We start from the raw sequence: 23,257 nt of genomic DNA on the forward strand, positions 1-23,257 counted from the left end.
TATGTGTATGATCTTAAATAAAGTTTGTGCTGTTTCATTGTATTTTAGTTTGTGCAAATTATATCGTGGCATTGTGCTTTTACACATGATTCTTATTCTGGTGGTGTTTTTATGTTTGTTTTTATTGCCAGGTTACTTTCAAAATAGCTGCAACAGTTTCTACTCCCCATTAGTCCATGAAAGTCCCCTACCTACATCCCCTCCCCACAAAAAATTAACTTTCCTATCCCTTACGTACTGACTATACTCATTTCTGCCAAATTCACTCATGTAAAGAGATAAGGCTTTCTTTTATTAATCTGCGTTTCTTTGATTACTGGGTCTTTATTCACGTTGATGTCACTCATGTCAAATACCAGTTCCCAGTCTGTCACCTATCCATTATGTGTATTGTTAATCAGAAATACCTCATTTTGACATAATCATACACAGACAAAAAATTGCTTTTGTTTTGTGCTTATGAAATCCTTATTCACCCCCAAGTCACAAACATACAGGATTCTCCTACATTTTTTTTTAGCTTTGTAATTCTACCTTTTTTTTTTTTTAGAGCTATAATACATCTAGAGTTCACATGTTTACCATGTGAGGAACCCAACTTTATGTTTTAAATTTTTATTCATTTTTATTTATTTTATTTTATTTTTGAGAAGAGAGAGCACATGAGCAAGAGAGAAGGGAAGGAGAGAGAGAGAGAGAAAATCTTAAGCAGGCTCCAGGCTCAGCGCAGATCCTCACTTGAGGTAAAATTCCATGACCCTGGGATCATGACCTGATCTGAAATGAAAACTAGGATGCTCAACCACCTAAGTCACCCAGTTGCTCCTATCTTTATTTTTTTAATATTAGTAAGTTTTTACAACATTATTTAGTAAATATCCTTTCCATACTGAGATGTGTGTCACTCTAAAATCTATCAAGTTTGCTTATAAATTCAGCTGTTTTTGAGAATTGAATTCATTTTTTTGTTTGTTTAGTACCATATTTATCATAGTGAACTTCAATGTATTTTTTAATATCTGATAGTGTTAATTCACAACTGCAAAAATTATTTAGATAACAGCTATTTCTGAAATTTATTCTAATGTATGAATTTGAGTATATATTCTTTTTTTTATGCAAGCAGCTATATAGTTTCCTTTCAGTTTATTTTAGTTACCTAACAGATTTTGATGTAGATTTCTCACTTTTATTAGTTAAAATTATTTTATTTTTTAAATTAATTAATTTATTTTTGAGAGAGAGAAAATAGTAAGTCAGAGAAAGACAGATATCATATGTTTCTGACTCATGTGTGGATCTTTCTCTGACTATTTCACTTAGCATAATAACCTCCACTTCCATCCATGTGCTGCAAATGGGATGATTTCATTCGTTCTCATTGCCATTTAGTATTCCACTGTATATATAAATCACATCTTCTTTATCTATTCACCAGTTGATGGACATTTAGGATCTTTCCATAATTTGGCTATTGTTGAAAGCACTGCTATAAACATTGGGGTACATGTGGCCCTATGCATTAGCATTCCTGTATCCCTTGGGTAAATTCCTAGTTAGTGCTGTTGCTGAGTCTTAGGGTAGTTCTATTTTTAATTTTTTGATGAACCTCCACACTGTTTTCCAGAGTGGCTGCACCAGTTTGCATTCCCATCAACAGTGCAAGAGGGTTCCCGTTTCTCCACATCCTCGCCAGCATCTATAGTCTCCTGATTTGTTCATTTTAGCCACTCTGACTGGCGTGAGGTGGTATCTGAGTGTGGTTTTGATTTGTATTTCCCTGATGAGGAGCAATGTTGAGCATCTTTTCATGTGCCTGTTGGCCATCTGGATGTCTTCTTTAAAAAACTGTCTATTCATGTCTTTTGCCCATTTCTTCACTGGATCATTTGTTTTTCAGGTGTGGAGTTTGGTGAGTTCTTTATAGATTTTGGATACTAGCCCTTTATCCAATATGTCATTTGTAATATCTTTTCCCATTCCATAGGTTGCCTTTTAGTTTTGTTGATTGTTTCCTTTGCAGTGGAGAAGCTTTTTATCTTGATGAGGTCCCAATAGTTCATTTTTGCTTTTAATTATCTTGCTTTTGGAGATGTGTCTGTGACTGAGGTCAGAGAGGTTTTTTCCTTTCTCCTCTAGGGTTTGATGGTTTCCTGTCTCACATTCAGGTCCTTCATCCATTTTGAGTTTATTTTTGTGAATGGTGTAAGAAAGTGGTCTAGTTTCATTCTTCTGCATGTTGCTGTCCAGCTCTCCCAGAACCATTTGTTAAAGAGACTATTTTCCATTGGATATTCTTTCCTGCTTTGTCAAAGATTAGTTAGCCATATTTTTGTGGGTCTAATTCTGGGGTTTCTATTCTATTCCATTGGTCTATGTGTCTGTTTTTGTGCCAATACCATGCTGTCTTGATGATTGCAGCTTTGTCGTAGAGGCTAAAGTCTGGGATTGTGAGGCCTCCCGCTTTGGTCTTCTTCTTCAAAATTACTTTGGCTATTCGGGGTCTTTTGTGGTTCCATACAAACTTTAGGATTGTTTGTTCTAGCTTCGAGAAGAATGCTGGTGCAATTTTGATTGGCATTGCATTGAATGTGTAGATAGCTTTGGGTAGTATTGACATTTTAACAATATTTATTCTTCCAATCCATGAGCACGGAAAGTTTTTCCATTTCTTTGTGTCTTCTTCAGTTTCCTTCATAAGCTTTCTATAGTTTTCAGCATACAGATCTTTTACATCTTTGGTTAGGTTTATTCCTAGGTATTTTATGCTTCTTGGTGCAATGGTGAATGGGATCAGTTTCTTTATTTGTCTTTCTGTTGCTACATTATTAGTGTATAAGAATGCACCTGATTTCTGTACATTGATTTTGTATCTTGCGGCTTTGCTGAATTCATGTATCAGTTCTAGCAGACTTTTGGTGGAGTCTATCAGGTTTTCCATGTATAATATCATGTCATCTGCAAAAAGTGAAAGCTTGACTTCATCTTTGCCAATGTTGATGTCTTTGATTTCCTTGTGTTGTCTGCTGATGCTAGAACTTCCAACACTGTGTTAAACAACAGCGGGGACAGTGGACATCCCTGTCGTGCTCCTGATCTCAGGGAAAAAGTTCTCAGTTTTTCCCCATTGAGGATGATATTAGCTGTGGGCTTTTCATAAGTGGCTTTTATGATGTTTAAGTATGTTCCTTCTATCACGACTTTCTCAAGGGTTTTTATTAAGAAAGGGTGCTGGATTTTGTCAAAGGCCTTTTCTGCATCGATTGACAGGATCATATGGTTCTTCTCTTTTTTTTTGTTAATGTGATGTATCACGTTGATCGATTTGCGAATGTTGAACCAGCCCTGCATCCCAGGAATGAATCCCACTTGATCATGGTGAATAATTCTTTTTATATGCTGTTGAATTCGATTTGCTAGTATCTTATTAAGAATTTTTGCATCCATATTCATGAGGGATATTGGCCTGTAGTTCTCTTTTTTTGCTGGGTCTCTGTCTGGTTTAGGAATCAAAGTAATGCTGGCTTCATAGAATGAGTCTGGAAGTTTCCCTTCCCTTTCTATTTTTTGGAACAGCTTGAGTATGATAGGTATTATCTCTGCTTTAAATGTCTGGTAGAATTCCCCAGAGAAGCCATATGGTCCTGGACTCTTATTTTTTGGGAGATTATTGATAACTGATTCTATTTATTCACTAGTTATGGTTGTGTTCAAATTTTCTATTTCTTTCAGTTTGAGTTTTGGAAGTGTGTGGGTGTTTAGGAATTTGTCCGTTTTTTTCCAGGTCGTCCAGTTTGTTGGCATATAATTTTTCATAGTATTCCCTGATAATTGCTTGTATTTATGAGGGATTGGTTTTAATAGTTCCATTTTCATTCATGATTTTATCTATTTGGGTCACCTCCCTTTTGTTTTTAGAAGCTTGGCTAGAGTTTTATCAATTTTGTTTATTTTTCCAAAAAAACAACTCTTGGTTTCATTAATCTGCTGTACTATTTTTTTCAGATTCTGTATTGTTTATCTCTGCTCTGATCTTTACTATTTCTCTTCTTCTGTTGGGTTTGGGGTGTCTTTGCTGTTCTGCTTATAATTCCTTTAGGTGTGCTGTTGGATTTTGTATTTGGGATTTTTCTTGTTTCTTGAGATAGGCCTGTTGAAATGTATTTTCCTCTGAGGACTTCCTTTGCTGCATCCCAAAGTGTTTGGATTGTTGTATTTTAATTTTCATTTGTTTCCATATGTTTTTTTACATTTCTTCTCTAATTTCCTGGTTGACCTATTCTTTCTTTAGTAGGATGCTCTTTAACCCTCATGCTTTAGGAGGTTTTCCAGACTTTTTCCTGTGGTTCATTTCAAGTTTCATAGCATTGTGATCTGAAAGTGTGCATGGTATGATCTCAGTTCTTTTATACTTATGAAGGGCTGTTTTGTGACCCAGTATGTGATCTTAGAGAATGTTCCATGTGCACTCAAGAAGAAAGTATATTCCATTGCTTTGGAATTCTGAATATATCTATAAAGTCCATCTGATCCAGTGTGTCATGCAGGGCCCTGGTTTCTGTATTGATTCTCTGTCTAGATTGTCTATCCATTGTTGTAATATATTTAGGTGCTCTAGAATTCGGTGCATAGACATTTGTAATTGTTAGCTCTTCCTCATGGATAGACCCTGTGATTATCATATAATGCCCTTCTTCATCTCTTGTTACAGACTTTAATTTAAAGTCTAGTTTGTCTGATATAAGTATGGCTACTCCAGCTTTCTTTTGACTTCCAGTAGCATGATAAATAGTTCTCCATCCCCTCAGTCTCAATCTGAAGGTGTCTTCAGGCCTAAAATGAGTCTCTTGTAGACAGCAAATAGATGGGTCTTGTTTTTTATCCATTCTGATACCCTATGTCTTTTGGTTGGAGCATTTAGTCCATTTACATTCAGTGTTATTACTGAAAGATATGGGTTTAGAGTCATTGTCTGTAGGTTTCATGTTTGTAGTGGTGTCTCTGGTACTTTGTGGTCCTTGCAACATTTCACTCACAGAATCCCTCTTAGGATCTCTTGTAGGGCTGGTTTAGTGGTGATGAATTCCTTTAGTCTTTGTTTTGGAAAATTTATCTCTCCTTCTGTTCTGAATGACAGAATTTCTGGGTAAAGGATTCTTGGCTGCATATTTTTTTTCCATTCATCACATTGAAGATTTCCTGCCATTCCTTTCTGGCCTGCCAAGTTTCAGTAGATAGGTCTGCTACTACTCTTATGTGTCTACCTTTGTATGTTAAGTCCTGTTTATCCCTAGCTGCTTTCAGAATTCTCTCTTTACCCTTGTATTTTGCCAGTTTCACTATGATATGTCGTGCAGAAGATTGATTCAAGTTACATATGAAGGGAGTTCTCTGTGCCTCTTGGATTTCAAAGCCTGTTTCCTTCCCCAGATCAGGGAAGTTCTCCGCTATGATTTGTTCAAGTACACCTTCAGCCCCTTTCTCTCTCTCTTCTTCTTCTGGAATTCCTGTGTTATGGATATTGTTCTGTTTGATTGCAACACTTAGTTCTCTAATTCTCCCCTTGTACTCCTGGAATTTTTTTTTTATCTCTCTTTTTCTCAGCTTCCTCTTTTTCCATAATTTTAATTTTTAATTCACCTATTCTCCCCTCTGCCTCTTCAATGTGTGCCGTGGCTGCTTCCATTTTATTTTACACCTCATTTGTAGCATTTTTAAATTCATCATGACTATTTTTTAGTCCCTTGATCACTATAGCAATAGATTCTATGCTGTCTTCTATCCTTTTTTCAAGCCCAGAAATTAATTTTCTTATTATTATTCTAAATTCATGTTCAGTTTTATTGCTTAATTCGGTTTTGATCAATTCGTTAACTGTTGCAACATCCTGTAATTTGTGTTGAGGAGAATTCTTCCGTTTTATCATTTTGGCTAGTTTTCTGTCCCTTATGTATTTTAAAAGCTTGTTGTATGTTTTGCACCTGTGAGCACTGCTATATTAAAGGAGGGTTATACACTGTCCAGGGCCTGGCCCTTCAGTAGGTGTTTTTCAGAGATTGTTACTTACTCTCTGTTATTGTGACTTTGGTTATTTCATTACCCTACTCGCAGTGATATTTTGGACCCTCCACCAGATGTGCTTCAATTTGTTGCTTGTAGTAGCCCTATAAGGGAAAACAGAGACAAACAGGAGACAAGAACAAGCAAACACACAAATAACACAATTAAACAAACAAAAACAAACAAACAAACAAAACCTAAAGACTAAAAACTAAAAACAAAAAACCCAAAAAAACCAACTACAAATAAAGAAGAGGGTGGAGGCAGTGCTGATTGAAGAGCATATACAAAGAGAGGAATGACAAGAGTGGAGTGTGGGCTGGGGGGGGGGGGGCGGGGTTGGGGGAGAAAAAACAAACATTGACTAGGCAGAGCGACCAAAAGGCTTAATCCAGAGAGAGAGAAAGGAAAATAAAGAAGGAGGTGGGGAAAATGAAACGAAGATAAATTTACCCAGAGAGAAAGAAACTATATGGCTTGATTAATCCAGAGAGAGAGATAGGAGTGTAAAGAAGGAGGTGTAGAACATATATCAAGACAATGGATTAAATATGTCTGTTTAGACAGACCAATAACCAGAGTAACCAGGCTAGGGGAGGGAAAAGATAAGGAGGAGAAATGGGGGGGTGGGGGGAGAATACATCTATATATCCATAATTAGATCTAGAGTTAATCCAGACAATGCTGCATCACTTGTCGGGAGTAGCTGTCCACAGGGTCTGTGCCATTAGGGTGGATACGCAGTTACCCAGTGCAAAGGGGTGTGGTTTGGTATAGTCTGGACCCACCTCCACTATGAGCCCCAGGGGTGATCCCTGAGGCCCTGCCTTGGTATTGGTGGTGGGGGAGGGGGAGAATGGTGATACCCCAGTCTCTTCTCCATGCAGCTGGACCCAGTGGACTCTGAGTCATCCTCACTGTGCTGTGGGTGCAGACCCGCCAGTCCTTTTTTGCTCCACCAACTCCCCTGACTCTGCGTTTGGCTAGGATTCAAAGTCCCGCTCCATGTGCTCTGGCACTGGGGAAGCGCCTCTCAGTGTGGCCCGATTTGTGGTCCCGGCTGGATTTGTCTGTGCTGCTGCACTTCAGGGAGGACAGCCTTCTCCTATTGCACACCGAGAGATGCCGCCCTTGCCGCAAGCCCCTGGGGTGGCGGAAACAGGCAGGCTTTGTCTTTTCCCACAGCACTCCAGGGAAATGGCCAATCATCAAGCTGATTCTAAAATGTACATGGGAATGCCAGGGACAGGAACGGCTAAGGTAATCTTGAAGATGTAAGACAAAATTGAAGATTTTCACTGTATAATTTCACAACTTACTGTAAAGCTATGGTATTCAAGTGTGATATTGGCATAAGGAAAGACAAGGGAATCCAGAAATAAATATAAAAATATACAGTGAAATGGTTTTTGACAAATATGTGAAAGTTATTTATTGCTGAAAAGAATATATTTTTATTTATTCTGTATGGAGTTTATTGAGCTTTTAGAATCTATAATAAGATTATGGTTTCATTAAATTTGCAAATATTTTCAACCATTATTTCTTTAAAAAAATATTTTTTCTGCTATAGTAGCTTTCTCTAGACCTTCTGGGAATCCAGTTATACATATATTATACTGTTTAATATTTATTATATGCCACTAAGTCTCTGTTCATTCTTTATTGTTATCTTTCCTCTCTGATTTTCAGACTGGATACTTTGTAGTAATCTTGTCTTCATGATTATTAGCCCTTCCTTATGTATCTCTAATCTGTTCTTTTTTTAAAATTTTTTTTCAACGTTTTTAATTTATTTTTGGGACAGAGAGAGACAGAGCATGAACGGGGGAGGGGCAGAGAGAGAGGGAGACACAGAATCAGAAACAGGCTCCAGGCTCTGAGCCATCAGCCCAGAGCCTGACGCGGGGCTCGAACTCACTGACCGCGAGATCGTGACCTGGCTGAAGTTGGACGTTTAACCGACTGCGCCACCCAGGCGCCCCTCTAATCTGTTCTTAAGCACACAAAGTGAATGTGTTACATCAGCTAAGGTAATTTTCAGCTCTGTAATTTCTGCTTGATCCTTTTTATGGATTATATTTATCTTCTGAGTTTCTTTTATTCAATAATTACATCCATCTTTTACTTTGAATCATTGAACGTATTTATAAAACCTCTTTTATGGTCCTTTTCTGTGAATTGTGGTATCTCTGTCATCTGTTTCTACTGATTGCTTATTTCCTTGATTTTGGGTCACAATGGCCTGTTTCTTTATATGTGTGGTAATTTTAAATTATTTGATTGGTGTTATGCATGATTTATTATAGTGAGTCTGGATTAAAAAGTTTTCCTCTAAATGGTGTTATTTATTTATTTATTTTTCCTGAAAAGCAGTTAAATTACTGTTGAATCATTTTAATCTGGTAAGCCTTGGCTTCTTTTCTTTTTTCTTTGTGTGTGGTTTAAAAAATTTTTTTAATGTTTATTCATTTTTGAGACAGAGAGAGACAGAGCATGAGCGAGGGAGAGGTAGAGAGAGACACACAGAATCTGAAGCAGGCTTTAGGCTCTGAACTGTCAGCACAGACCCCGATGTGGGGCTCAAACCCACGAGTCGTGAGATCATGACCTAAGCCAAAGTCAGATGCTCAACTGACTGAGCCACCCAATCGCCCCAACTTTGTGTTTTCTTTAATTTTTGTTCTTTTAGTTTAGGCCATAGCAGTCACTGCTAAGGCATGGTCTTTTTGGGGGGTCTCAGCTGAGTGCTTGAGATTCACTATGAAGTTTCTAAACAATTACTTTCTGCATAATCTCTTTAATGCTATCTCTTATTAGCTATGAGTCTTATAGTCTTGACATCAAGTCTTGACATCCTTATAGTCTATATTTAAAAAAAAATTCCCAGTTTTATTAAGATATAATTGTCATACAACATTATATAAGTTTAAGCTATATAACATAATTATTTGACATATGTATATATTATGACATGATTATCACAATAAGTTTAGTTAATATTCATCACCTCACATAGGTACAAATTAGTCTTGACAAAGGACTTGGACAGCACAGTCTTTGGTCAAAAACTTGTGAGGAACACCTCACAGTATTCTGACTATCTTCTTTCTATACTTGCCTCTTTTTACCCACCTTTCTTCACAAATTTCATACTCCACAGTCTGAGCACTAATATTTGTCTTTTTAGCTTAATGATTTGACTTGCTTTGTTTGAATTCCACTTCTTTGGACTGTGGTCTAGAAAGTGTCCCTGGCAGAAAGTCTTGGAAAACAGGCCTAACAAGCCTAATTTACTCAGTTTCCTTTCTTTTAAGCATCACACTTCATCATTGCTTGTTTTCCAAGTGCCTAAAAACACTTGCCTCATGTACTTTGTTCAGTTTCATGCTCATTTAAAAGAGGAAAAGTTTAATCATGGCCTTCCTAATTTCATTTTTGTATAATTTTAATATATCCAGCTTCACTAGATCTAACTGGAGCTTAAGCATTAATAACATTTTTGTTAGCAAGCAATTTTAGTTACATATTCTCTTGCTATGTAAATTGTTATTGATATGTTATTGGTGTGTGACATCATAACAGGTAAATAAAAGAATTTAGTGCTGGATTTCTTCCCTTAGAATTACCTATAGCTTCATATATATGTGTATATATGTATATGTGTGTATGTATATATATCCACATATATATATACATACACACATATACATATACACATATACATATACATATATGTATACATACATTGAGTTAGTGAAACAAATGTCACTCTATGCATTTAAGTATTTAACTGTGAAGGGTCTTAATACAGAAGTTATAGGCTTACATCACCATTGAAATTGCTGGGGGATATGAAGGTCAGGGAAGACCATCTCAGTCTGCCACATGAATGTGAGTGGTTCTCAAGAAGCTCAGCTGAGAGTTATTTTATATATTATTTGTCTACTCATTAGCCAGCAACTTCCTGTAGAGATTAATGGCTTCTCCTGCTCTTACTTTTCCAAATCCCATGTCTCTTCTTGACTGGCTCTAACCTGAAACCATAGAGACTAAAGGATTCCTGGGAAATGTAATTCCCAGTCTCTCCCCTGGGTTGTGCAGAGGAAACTATACAAAAAGGTAGTTAAGTTGTTGATTTGATAATGAACAATGAAGCACAGTGTGTTCTGCCTCAACGTCTCAAATATACATATTTTTCTGAAATGTGAAAAATTATTTTTTCCTTCAGAGAATTCTGAATGTATTTTGGTTCTTTAAACATTTTAAATGCTTAATAAATCTTTCCTGATTGAACATTACTGCAAATGTATTATTTGGATATATTCGAAAATATCTAAATTATTTTGCACATCAGAAGAACAATATTTTTAATTATTTGTTAAAATAACTATGATAGTCTTAAGAGAAGATACTTAAAATTTCAAATTAAACTTTCCATATATGTATGACTTTAAATGTTAATCTAAAATGTTTCTAGGCTTACATGTATGAAAATGCTCTGACTGTATAGCACTCTAAATTAATTTTAAGGGACCAATAGAATAAAAAGTAAGTACTTAAAAGACAGAGAAATCTAAATTTTTGTCTCTGATTTGACATGTCTTACTTTAAGGACAAGATGAAGATTCAATCTACATTAAAATGCAAGTGGATATCTCTATCACCTGGCCAGGAACACTGCTTCTGCTATCTGAACCAGGAACTTCAGAAAACACCATATTGTCCTTTGTGTATCATTTTGTTTTAATGTTTATTTACTTTTGAGAGAGATAGAAACAGAGAACAAGTGGGAGAAGGGCAGAGATGGATGCACAGAATCTGAAGCAGTCTCCAGTCTCTGAGCTGTCAGCACAGAGCCCGATGTGGGACTCAAACCCATGAACCATGAGATCATAACCTGAGCTGAAGTTGATGCTTAACTGACTAAGCCACTTAGGCATCCCTGTCCTTCATGTATCTTAATTGTCATGGCTCTATGTCAATTATGCTTTCTCTAAGGGTGTCAATGGTAATCTTAGCTGTGAATGACTTTTTAATATCTTAAGTAACTGTAGTATTTGTTTACTATAAGTATTCCTGGAATACCATGGGGAAAATAACTTTAAAGCACAGTGGGGAAAAGGAGAAGGTAATTCATGCACAGAACATCATAGATCTCCCTATGATAGTCTGGGCTTGGCTCTCTATGACCACATGTCAACTTTCCATGTTAATTGTTTTTCACTTGCTATCATCAATCTTATTGGCCTAGGTGCCATTTTCTCCTCAGTTGTTATAACATTTCCTTACTTTGGTCATTCATCTATTAATGAAATATTTGTTAAATGCTTATCATGTGCTAGGCATTGTTCTACATGGTACGTATATAACAGTGAACAAAAGAGACAAAAATCCCCCCATATAGAATTGATATTCCAGTAACCAGAGTTAGAAAAAAAAAAAAAACACTAAATAGCTAAAATATAAAAAGATGTTAGATAGTAATAGTAGCTATAGAGAAAACAATTTTAGAAGGACAGTGTTACAATAGTAAATAGTGTAGTTAGTATAAGCTTCATTGCAATTATAGCATGTAATTCACTTGTAGAAGTTGGTCACTTTAGCATTTCATGTCCTCATCACATATATTTTCTGCCCTCTATCCCTTTATTTTTTCTCCTTAGTACTTATAATTCTCTGGATATATACCGACATAGTATTGACCCTGCTTTATATAAACTTCATGAGGATAGTGATTCTTGAATGTTTTGTTCACTACAACTCCTGGAAAGTCGCATAAAAAGATTAAAAATAAATGTAATTAAATGAGAAGCTGAATGAATGAATGAAGAAGAGCATTTTTAGGCAGAGGGAACAGCAAGTGCCAATGCAGTGAGAGGGTGTCTGGTGAATTAAATGAAAAACTAAGAGGTCAGTGTAGCTGGAGTGGAGTGAGTGTGGAAGAAAATAGTAGGAGATGAAAACAAAAGTAGTGGGCTAAAGGGTGGGTGGCAGCTAATGTGGGGTCTTAGGCCATTGTGATAACTTTGGTTCCTATTTTGAGTGAGATGGAAAGCTATTTGGATGGGTCATATTAATGGCAAGACCTCACTTCTGTTTTTACAAGATCACTCTGACTGTTGTGTTGAGAATTGATTGAAGAGCCAAGAACGGAAGCAGAGAGACCAGTTATGAGTTTTTTGCAATAACAGCCTTCCCAATATTTGCTATTGTCCAATCTCTGTAAGTGTAACTACCTTATTGTCCAGAGTACTGTTTCCTCTGCTCAGTTCAGAGCAGGAAAAATAAAAGCAAATATAAAGTGCTTTATAAGTAAATTAAAGAGAGAAAGATATGGAAAATTATATGAACTGGCTTAAATCATGTACATGGAAGTAAACAATTTATATCTAATATATATGCTTAAGAATTCAAACTTTTAAAATTTCAATGAATGTGAATGTGAATAGAAGGCATACTTTACAAATAATGCAGAAAGCTTCTGGCAGAAGAATTTTTTTAAACATATATTTTGTATTTATAAAAAGTACCTTCAATTATGTTTGAATGACACTATAATATTTTCCAATATTGACACAAAATAAATGTTCTCTGGAAAGTTAAATTTAAAAATGAGGCTCTTGGGGCACCTGGGTGGCTCAGTCGGTTAAGCGTCCAACTTCAGCTCAGGTCATGATCTTGCCCTCTGTGAGTTTGAGCCCCCGGTGGGGCTCTGTGCTGACAGCTCAGAGCTTGGAGCCTGTTTCAGATTCTGTGTCCCCCTCTCTTTCTGCCCCTCCCTCTCTCTCCCTCTCAAAAACAAATAAATGTTAAAAAAATTAAAAAATAAATAAAATGAGGCTCTTACCTTTATTTAATATATTTCTTACTCTAAATAAAATAATTTAGTCATAGAAGAACTATTCTAGAAAAACATTTTCCTCCTAATTCTGAAAATAAGTTGATATTAAAGTCCCATTTCAATGAAATAAGTTGTAAGTAGGTCTGAACTTGACTGTGACTGTACTATGGATGCCACCAATGAATCCTTTCCTGTGTCAGTAGGCTGGACATTAATACTCAATATTCAATACTCAATGCCCAATAGTAATAGATTTGATAAATTGGATTTTGTAAAACTTTGTGCATCAGAGACACAATTTTCCTTTCCCTGACAACACACACACACACACACACACACACACACACACACATGCACGCACAGTAACAATAATTTATCAACTCTCAGGGATCACTAGCAGATAAACAATAGTGAACACTGGTATTATACCTTGTATTTATATATTGGAAGGTATTTCAGTTATGTGTTTTTGAAGTTTCCTTATTAATATGCTAGAGACTAAAAATAACATTTTATCAGTGCTCATTGTGTGCTAAGCAACATGCATATATATATATATATATATATATATATATATATATATGCACTCATTTACAGTTCACTAATACCCTGTGAGTAATGTGCCATCATAATACTCATTTCAGAGATGAGAAAACAAGGCTAAAGGTTAATTCCTGAGTTCATGCAGACTGTAAGTGGCCTGGCAGAGATTCAAATTCTGATTCCATAAAGTGGCTATTACCCACTGTGCAAGAGCATGATTTGAAACTACACTGGATATAATTAGCTATAGATGTTAAAAATAAACCATTTGTTAATTTAAATAAAATAATACTTAATTGCTTATTTTAGAAAATGGTTCCTCTATAAATTGACTAGTTTCCAAAATTGTATCTCTTAGGTCAGTTTAATCAGGTAGATTCTTTCTCCCATCAGGAGTGGTCAGGAATTTACAAAGAATACACTGATGAAAATGTTTTGCTTTCACATACTTAGAAATAATATCTGGAATCTGTTTACAAAAATGGTGCTTGGCATAGAGTCAGTCGTGGGCCAATCTTATTGTTCCATTTTTTTCTTTATAACAAATATTTCCAAAACATAATAGCTTAAAAAAATACTGGTGTCTACCTCAGTACTGTGAGCTGTCTGGGATCAGCTGGATTGTTCTCACTTGGTGCTTCATGTGGCTGCGGTTAGGTGGAGGCTTAGCTGGGCTGGTCATCCAAGATGGCTCATTCACATGGCAGGCAATGATGATGGCTGTTAACTACAGACTCTGCTGGAGCAGATGACTGGAACTCCTGTGCCTATATGTAGACTTTACATGTTATTGGGCTTTTCTGAACAGGAAACCTCGGTTCCCAGAGGGAGTCCACACAAAATGAGTATTCTAAGAAACCAGTCAGAAGCTTCACAGGATTCCCAGAACATTACTTCTGCCTTATTACACAGGTCAAGCAAATCAGTAAGACCAATCAAGAGTCAAGGGGAGAGAAATTAAATTCCTCTTCTTGTTGGAGGATTGCAATATGGGTATAAAGCGAAGAAAGTGATGGTGGCCATAGATGAATATACTACATTCATAAATCCTTGCCAGATATAGTCAATAATTTTAATTGTATTTAAAAGTAAATTGATTATGCACTGAAGCACTTGCATGGAAGTGCTTTGATTGAAAGCGTCCTGTGTAGCCTCCAAGATTTCTCTATTTAAGGGACTGAAGTTCAGGTTTAGAGAAGAAAACAAAACCAGAAAATTTGGTGATGTATCATACTTAAAGTTTCAGTCTCTAGCTTGAATATGAGTCTTGATTAAGTGAGTTTTGTGTTATTAATTTGAATTTGTTTTGCAGTGGACCACTGAGGATAAACTTAGACTTCTTGGGTTTAATAATAGAGTGCCGTTCACATGAAAGAAGATGAAATTTTTATAGTAGAAACAAATTATAATAGTTTGAACTGTTTTCATTCCTAGGCATTAGTTTAGAAAAAGTAAATCCATGATTGATTTACATGAATATAACTCCTAGGATGAGATTTTATTATCACTACATAGTTAAAGAAATATTTTTAGTTGTTTGCCCCTGAATTCATACAACTTCATCAGTTATCTACTTCCCCTTATAGGACCTGGCCTACAATATATATTCATGAAGCTAGAAACGTGAATATCTGAAAGAAAGAGAAGGAAGAGTTAGAAAGAATAAGAATGTCTGAAGTTCATGTATGCCTGATGCACAGAAATAAATGATGAGGATGATTAGACTATCTTAACAATTTCCAGGAAAATGAAAAAGCTGGAATTTCCATGGCTTAGGTAAAAGGGTAGTTATTTAAGGGATGAAGAAAAATTTAATAATGAAAATGTAATACCAAAGCAACATGACTCAAAATTTGGAGTTAAAGAAGCTTAAATAATCAAGAGAAATCATTTTATAGGAAGCTCAGCTTATCAAGTCTTATTTACAGCTAAGTTACAGGGTAATTGATAGATGGCAGAATAATATAAATGAAAGAATGGGAATTATACTACTGATTATTTACCCAAAGAATATGAAAACACTAATTCGAAGGTATATATGAGCCTCCATGTTTATTGTAACATTATTTACAATAGCCCAAGTATGGAAACAGCCCAAGTATCTATCGATAGATGAATGGATAAAGAATATGTGATATATATATATGATATATATGGAATATTATTCAGCCATAAAAAAACAAAACCTTGTCATTGGCAAAAACATAGATGCAAGAGAGTATAATGATCTAGAGGGTATAATGCTAAGTGAAATGGGTCAGAGAAAGGTAAATACCATATGATTTCACTCATATGGGGTATCTAGTTCCCATTTCCATTTAATGACTGTGGGATGGGACTTCTGTGACTAGGTCATAAAAAGCCTTATTGTTTTTCTCTGAGCTTTCTGGAATGCTTGCTCTTGGGATGTTCCCTTGGGTATCCCAGGAACTATTCTGTGAAAAGTCCAAGTCACATGGACAGTCCTTATGTAGGTGTTTTAGGTGACAGCCTGTATTAGTCTGCTCAGACTGCCATCACAAAATACCATATACTGGATGACTTAAACAAAAGTAACTTACTTTATCACACTTCTAGAAGCTGAAAGTCCAAATTCTGGAAGCTGGAAATCCAAAGCCAGCATTTTCAGGTTCTGTTGAAGACCCTTTTCCTGGCATGCAAATCTTCTCTTTATATCCTCACTTGGTGGAGAGAGAGATAATAAGCTCTCTGGTGTCTCTTCTTACAAGGCACCAATACTATCAGTAGAGCGCCCTACTTCCACAACCTCATCTAACTTCAATTATTTCCCAAAAGCCCCATCTCCAAATACCATCAAATTAGGAATTAGGGCTTCAACATATGAAGAAATAAAGGGACACAGACACTCAATCTGTAACACAGTCCAAATTACCTTCCATCTTATAGCCAGCATTAATTGCCAGTCACATTCGTGAGCAATCTTAGACATTAAGCATAGTCAGACTTCAGATGACTGCAGCCCCAGTTGCTGTCTTTGTACAACCTCCTAAGAAATTCCAAGTTTTAAGCTCTCAACCAACTGCAGTCAACCCACAGAACTATGAGGAATAGTAAATTGTTGTTTTAGGTCACTAAGTCTTGGGCTAGCTTGTTATGCAGCAAAGGCTAATCTGAACAGAAATTAGTACCAGAAGTTTAAGGGATGACATAAAAACTGTAACATGACATTTTTTTTTGGGGGGGGGGGATAAGGAAGAGAGCAGAAATTGCATGTGTCTCAAGGAGCAAAGGATGGAGAACAATAAGATTTTGTTAAGTAGACACTGGAGCTATTATGTAGTGCCTGAAAGTTTGGCAAACTGATGTAATGTTGAAAAAATAAAATGCAGCAAAACCTTGGTTTGCAAGCATAATTCATTCTGGAAACATGCTTGTAATCCAAAGCACTAGTATATCAAAGTGAATTTCAAGAACCATCGGCTCAGTTGTGATCATGTGACATTCGGCATCATGTACTACTTGTATACTCGTATTACAGGACATCACTTGTTTATCAAGTTAAAATTTATTAGAAATATTTGTATTAGATGAACATAAGGGAAGGGAAGCAAAAATAATATAAAATCAAGGAGGGAGACAAAACATAAGAGACTCTTAAATATGGAGAACAGAGGGTTACTGGAGGGGTTGTGGGAGGGGGGATGGGCTAAATGGGTAAGTGGCAATAAGGAATCTACTCCTGAAATCATTGTTGCACTATATGCTAACTAATTTGGATGTAAATTAAAAAAAGAAAAAAGAAATATTTGCTTGTCTTGTGGAACACTCACAGAACAAGTTATTTGTAATCCAAGGTTTTACTGTATACCTGTTAAAATGGTACATTTAGCTAAGGAGATTTCCAGGCATAATGACACCATAGTGTCAAATGGTTTCTTTTAGCCATGTATGATGTTCTATGGATAAAGAGAAATGATCAAAAAAGGAAATAGTCAGGATTTAAGCAGAATTTAGAGAACTATAATGCACTTAGGAAATGTTGGGTTCAAACATAAAAAAATATTTAGTATCCTAAAAGAATCCCAACAAAAACACAAACTAAAAAATGATCCCATTCTTTATTTTCCTTATCCTGTTCAAATAATTTTTCATGTCCCACTCTTCAATCACTAATTTTCCAGTACTTGAGACTTCTGTGTACTTGTGTCAAGCAAAGATGGAGAAATTTTATAATCTCTGCCATTGTGGTATTGATAATTAGAATGGGAGATAGATCTTGAAAAGACAACTGGAAGGGTATTGAGTGCTAATTTGTATAGGAATTAACTCAGCAGCTCTGGGTTGTCAAAATCTGCACATTCCCAAAAAAGTTTTGGCTCTTGATCATCTACTGGGACATTACCTCTAAGCTTTGGAATTTTCTGCCTGATAATGGTATCTTTCTTTACCTGGATCTTTGCACCATACCAGATAGTTTATGCTAACAATATAATTTATGTTGGGAGACTTGGGCCACACAGTATCAATTTGGCCAGTGGTAGAACTAGAGACTAAGAAACAAAGGGTCAGCCATGGGAACTCTCCTGGCCAACATGAGCAACCAATAAAATCCATAGACATTAAGGCTCTAGAGAGCCTCTCTAGGTGTTAACACTTTATGCATATTGTCACATATTGTTTCTAGAAAAATTAAGTGCTGCCCATAAGCCTTCACTGGGAGAAGAGAATTAGAAGCTAGTTCTTCTAGACTCTGCCATATATGCTTTTGTCTTTGCTGATTTTAATCATTATCCTTTCAGAGTAATAAATGATAATCATGAGTGTAATATCTCTTCTGAATAATGTGAGTCCTTCTAGAGAAGCATTGACCTAAGGATGGTCTAGAGGACCCCTGACTACAGTTAGGGATACCATAGGCAGGAGATAGAATGAAATATGAAGAATGAATCAGAGTTAGCTATATGAAGAAGGTAATATGTTTATTCTTTTAATTTCAAGTAGTGTTTGCTTTACATGTTTGAATGAATGAGTGAGCATGTAAACCAGCTAGTCTAAGCATGTTGAATCTTAAGAATAGTAAATAAAGCTTAAAAAAAGTAAACAGAGAAACTAGAATGAAATTTCACTTAAATTAAATTGAAATTTAAACCAGTACGATGATGGATCTAGATAGCAACAGTGGCAATCTGAATGGTGTAAGTTCAATCAACAAACTGATTCTAGACAGTTTCATTAGAAAATAGGCCCTTACTGTGGGCATTTACACGAATAATCCAGTTAATCAGCAATCATTACTTGTTTTCTCAGTTCATGGCCCCAAAATGGGTACCTTTATTCTACTGTAGTTTCCCACAAGGTTTATTAAGGAGAACACTAATGAGAACCATGAGAATGATTTTCAGTACTGCCCACTAAGTGTAGTCATGACAATTTTTGATTCTACATAAACAGCACTGTTGTTGAACCCAGAAGAAATTATCAGCTTCCAGCTCAAACCATCAGGGAGTCAGTCTCAGGCATTTAAGGTAACCTCTGTGAATCTGAGACTACAGCTTTGGTTCAGATATGAAAGCCGGGGACAAAGTTTCTACTAAAGGGTTACCTGCCACTTTTTCATGTAAACTTGATATATGACTGGAGCCAGACTAGCAGCATTCTAGAATGTGCTACTGCCATAATATCAAGACTTTTTTTTCACCTTGTTAGTCTTTGAACTGACAACCTAAAAATGTATTATCAGACCAGAGAGTTATACGGTCTTCACAGGTCAGGCATTCAGTTTTAACAAGAGCCTAGAAGCAAGGTTATGGCTAAGCTTTGTCAGGGAGATGCATCCAAAACTCCAAGAAGTATCTGCAGGTGGAAGTTTCTTTCCTTTTCCAGAGGTTCTAAATAGAGAAATGAACAGTCTCAGAGACTTGTAGTTCAAAAGGGTCATTAGAGTTATAGATCCCCACTAGTACTTCTCTCCATTCATTTCCTCCCAGTTGGGAGAATCCATTTTGGCATTTATGGGACAGGACAGTAAAGCATATAACACTTCATTTCCTACCTTCCAGATATAGAAATAACAACAATAAACTGCATCAGCCCAAAAAACTGCTCTTACAAAATTACATTACCTTCCTTCCCCACTTCCTGCCCAAATTCAAATAGTTGAATTTAGGCACTCCTTCCTCTCACTGAACTGGATAGTATGGTGACTTGGTTATAAATGTGTTGGATAACAGAGTAATACATTTGAATAACCTCATATCCCTGAAACGCTCCAGTATATTCAAATAGGTACATATGGACTATGAGGACCAGGGGGCATCAGGTGATTAAGGGTGATTAACTACCCTTAATCGATGTTCTCCTAGCAGCTAAGGTAAAGATAGAGGAATGAACTGGAGGTGGGGAAGGGACACAGCATTTTTTAAGAACTCTTTCAAACTGTCTGAGTATAAAAGCAGGAGAGATAGGGGAGGCAACTGACAGGATATGGTGCCAGAAAAAAGTGTTTATTTTGTTTAACATGGAAAGCACATCAGCATGTTTAGAAGATGATACAGAGATTTAATAATACAAGATTTATTCCACTATTGTGTAATGGTACACTAGGGATTCTGGCATAAACTGGGTTCTAGATTCAAAAAACAAATAAATAACAATTAAATTATCTCACATGTGTTGTCTATTTATATGACATCAGAAAAATGTGGTTCCTAATAGAACTTGATTTCTGTTTTTATTTATTGTAAAATAGAAATCTGCAACATGATTTTGACTAACTAGACAGCTGCTCTAAAACACCCAAATTTAAGCACGAATTTACACTACATTTTCATTCACTAGAGAAAGTGCTAAAAGAGAGAGAGAGAGAAGAACAGAAGGAAGAAATAAAGGGAAGAAAAAAAGGAAGAAAGAAAAGAAAAAGAAACAGGTTTATGAAAATTTATTTAAGATATTCTCATTTGCAATAATTTTATTTATGCATATCAACTTCTAAAGGTAAGCAAACTCAATGAAGATTAAAATAAAAAAAAGTAAAAGATTGATTGATTGATCTCTTTTTATTGCTTGTTTAGAGCATGAGAAAAAGCATGAATGTAAAAGCTAATAAAGTCCTCATATTATTTCTATACCTTTGGCAAAAATTGGTGTGACAGAAGAGAACAAAGAAAGAATTGTGTACATTGCATGAATTTTGACTTTATGAATAAAAGTCTATTAGCTATAGATGCTAAGTCAGAAATAACTGTATAGGTGTATTCAAGAGAGATGAACTATGTTCACATAAAAAGAAATGGTGAGTAGTGTTTTTCTAAATGTGAAGCCATGCAGAACCCTGCTTTGCAATACCAGGAAATCTGCAAGGGGAGTGCTGAGATCAATGTCATTATCCAGAAGGCATTACTGAAATAGATTTTAAATCCTTTGATGTAATTGCTTGCTGAGTTTGCCATTACAGCAGCTCTATCTTTTAGACTGATTGAGGGCCTTTAACAGCTCAAATTTTACTGAGACTGCCGAGATATTCATGTTAGAATCTTAAAGTTGGACAGATGTTTGATGTTTAATTTAACTAATATGGCACACCATGAGTCAACAAAACACATTTCGTGTCAATGCCAAAAAAAAAAAAAAAAAAAAGGTGAGGGACAGAAATACATGCAGAGTTAATCTTCCTGTTTCAGCAGACAAGCCTTTGCTCTTAGACTTATTAACATGAATTCTGATTTTAAAACCCTATGGCATTTTTTCCTGCCCCTTGAGAAAAGCAGTCTTGATTCCACTGGAGCATTTAGAACCAGAACTCAATGAATAAATTAACAGTGCATAAAATCCTCAAGTAAAGTGTAAGGAGCAATGAGGTGAATATTTTTTTTTTCTTGTAGACAGTCCCTATTTTCCATGATTCTTTGAAAAATTCTTATTCTTTGTGATACTTTTCTTTTTCCGCAACTACGTAAGGTAGACAATAATGTACCTGGTTAAATGGTCTTTACATTTTCTTCTTGTTGAAGAAAGACTGATTTGACCAAACACAAAGAATTTCATTCATGATGTTTTTAGTACTGATTGTGTCTAATATATATAAAAAAATTAACACCACCTAGAAGATACTTTTTATAAATAAATAAATTCATTTATTTAAGTTTATTTATTTATTTATTTATTTATTTATTTATTTATTTATAAAATGATGGCCATATAGTCTGTTCAAGAAACATGGCTAACATTATTTGCCTTTCTAATTAATATCATTTTCCTAACATCATTTTGAGGGGAAAATCCAGAGATTATTTTTTCAATATGGTTTTTACTAAATCAACAATCTCAGTGTCTTTGGCCTTTTTGTCTTAAATTTTATAGTGAATAATAATAATAGCATAGTGGTTGTTGTGGTCATGACACTAGTAGTGGTTCAGTAACTAGGAAAAGAAGAAAGAATTTGGAAACGATAATAATGACATTGACAAATAGTAGAATCATATACTATAGCTTTTGGTATACTTTTATTAGTATTATATTTTGACTTTCACGACAACTTTATGAGATCGACAGGGGAACTATCATTATTTTCATTGTATAAATAAGGAAACTAAGGCCTAGAAATTTTTAGTGACTTTTTTAAACAATATTTGACTGCTAAGCTATTTGGAGCCAGGTCATCTAACTCCAAATCGAGTCATATGTATGCTAGGGTGGTGATTTTCACTGGTCATAAATAATAATCCACCATTGGTAATAATGCATCAATCTTATCAAGAGCATTTTCAGACCGATATCAACAAGCTGGTTGTGCTGGTTTAAATTTCAATTTAATTTAAGTGAAATTTCATTCTAGTTTCTCTGTTTACTTTTTTTAAGCTTTATTTACTATTCTTAAGATTCAACATGCTTAGACTAGCTGGTTTACATACTCACTCATTCATTCAAACATGTAAAGCAAACACTACTTGAAATTAAAAGAATAAACATATTACCTTCTTCATATAGCTAACTCTGATTCATTCTTCATATTTCATTCTATCTCCTGCCTATGGTATCCCTAACTGTAGTCAGGGGTCCTCTAGACCATCCTTAGGTCAATGCTTCTCTAGAAGGACTCACATTATTCAGAAGAGATATTACACTCATGAAATCATGACCTGAGCCGAAGTCAGACACCTAACCAACTGGGCTACCTGGGCACCCCTCTTAATAATTTTAATTATGAGTTCTACTATTCTTATTTTAGGAGGGCAGAGGGCAGACAAAGGAGGAAGTATGTGCTTGTTTTATATATATACATATATTTTTAATATAATTTATTGTCAAGTTAGCTAACATACAGTATATATTGTGTGGACATGGCAAAATATCTGCAACCATAATAGAATTAGGCACGTAAGAAACTCCATGTCTCTGATACAGAGGCTACCACTATATGCATATTTGTGACTCCTGTCAAAATTTTATCTATTTGTCTCTCATTGAGGGAGGTCATATGGCACAGGGCACTGTCCCCACCCACTCCTGACAGTTTGACTGCTTGGATCTGTGACACCACCCATCTCCTAGTTAGTTATCAGTGGTTCATCACCTCTGTTGTCTTTTTTATCTTACAGTGTTGCCTTTCTAGTCTGATCCAGCTGACTGTTGTGGCCTTTGAAAACAATGTGTGTCATGTTTTAATTTTCCTGAACTATTTGCAATCTGGCAATTGATAACCAAAGTATTTGATAGACTTTCAATACTCCTTTTAATCTAATACTGTTAACTGTTGAAATAGCCTCCTTAAAAATTAACTCAAAGATTTCTGGCTCTACTGCCTTCTTAATAAGGCAGTATGGTCACTCAATGTAAGTAACTTCAAAATAG

Source organism: Panthera onca, chromosome B1 (assembly GCF_046562875.1).
Source record: "Panthera onca isolate mPanOnc1 chromosome B1, mPanOnc1 haplotype 2, whole genome shotgun sequence".
Taxonomy (NCBI): domain Eukaryota; kingdom Metazoa; phylum Chordata; class Mammalia; order Carnivora; family Felidae; genus Panthera; species Panthera onca.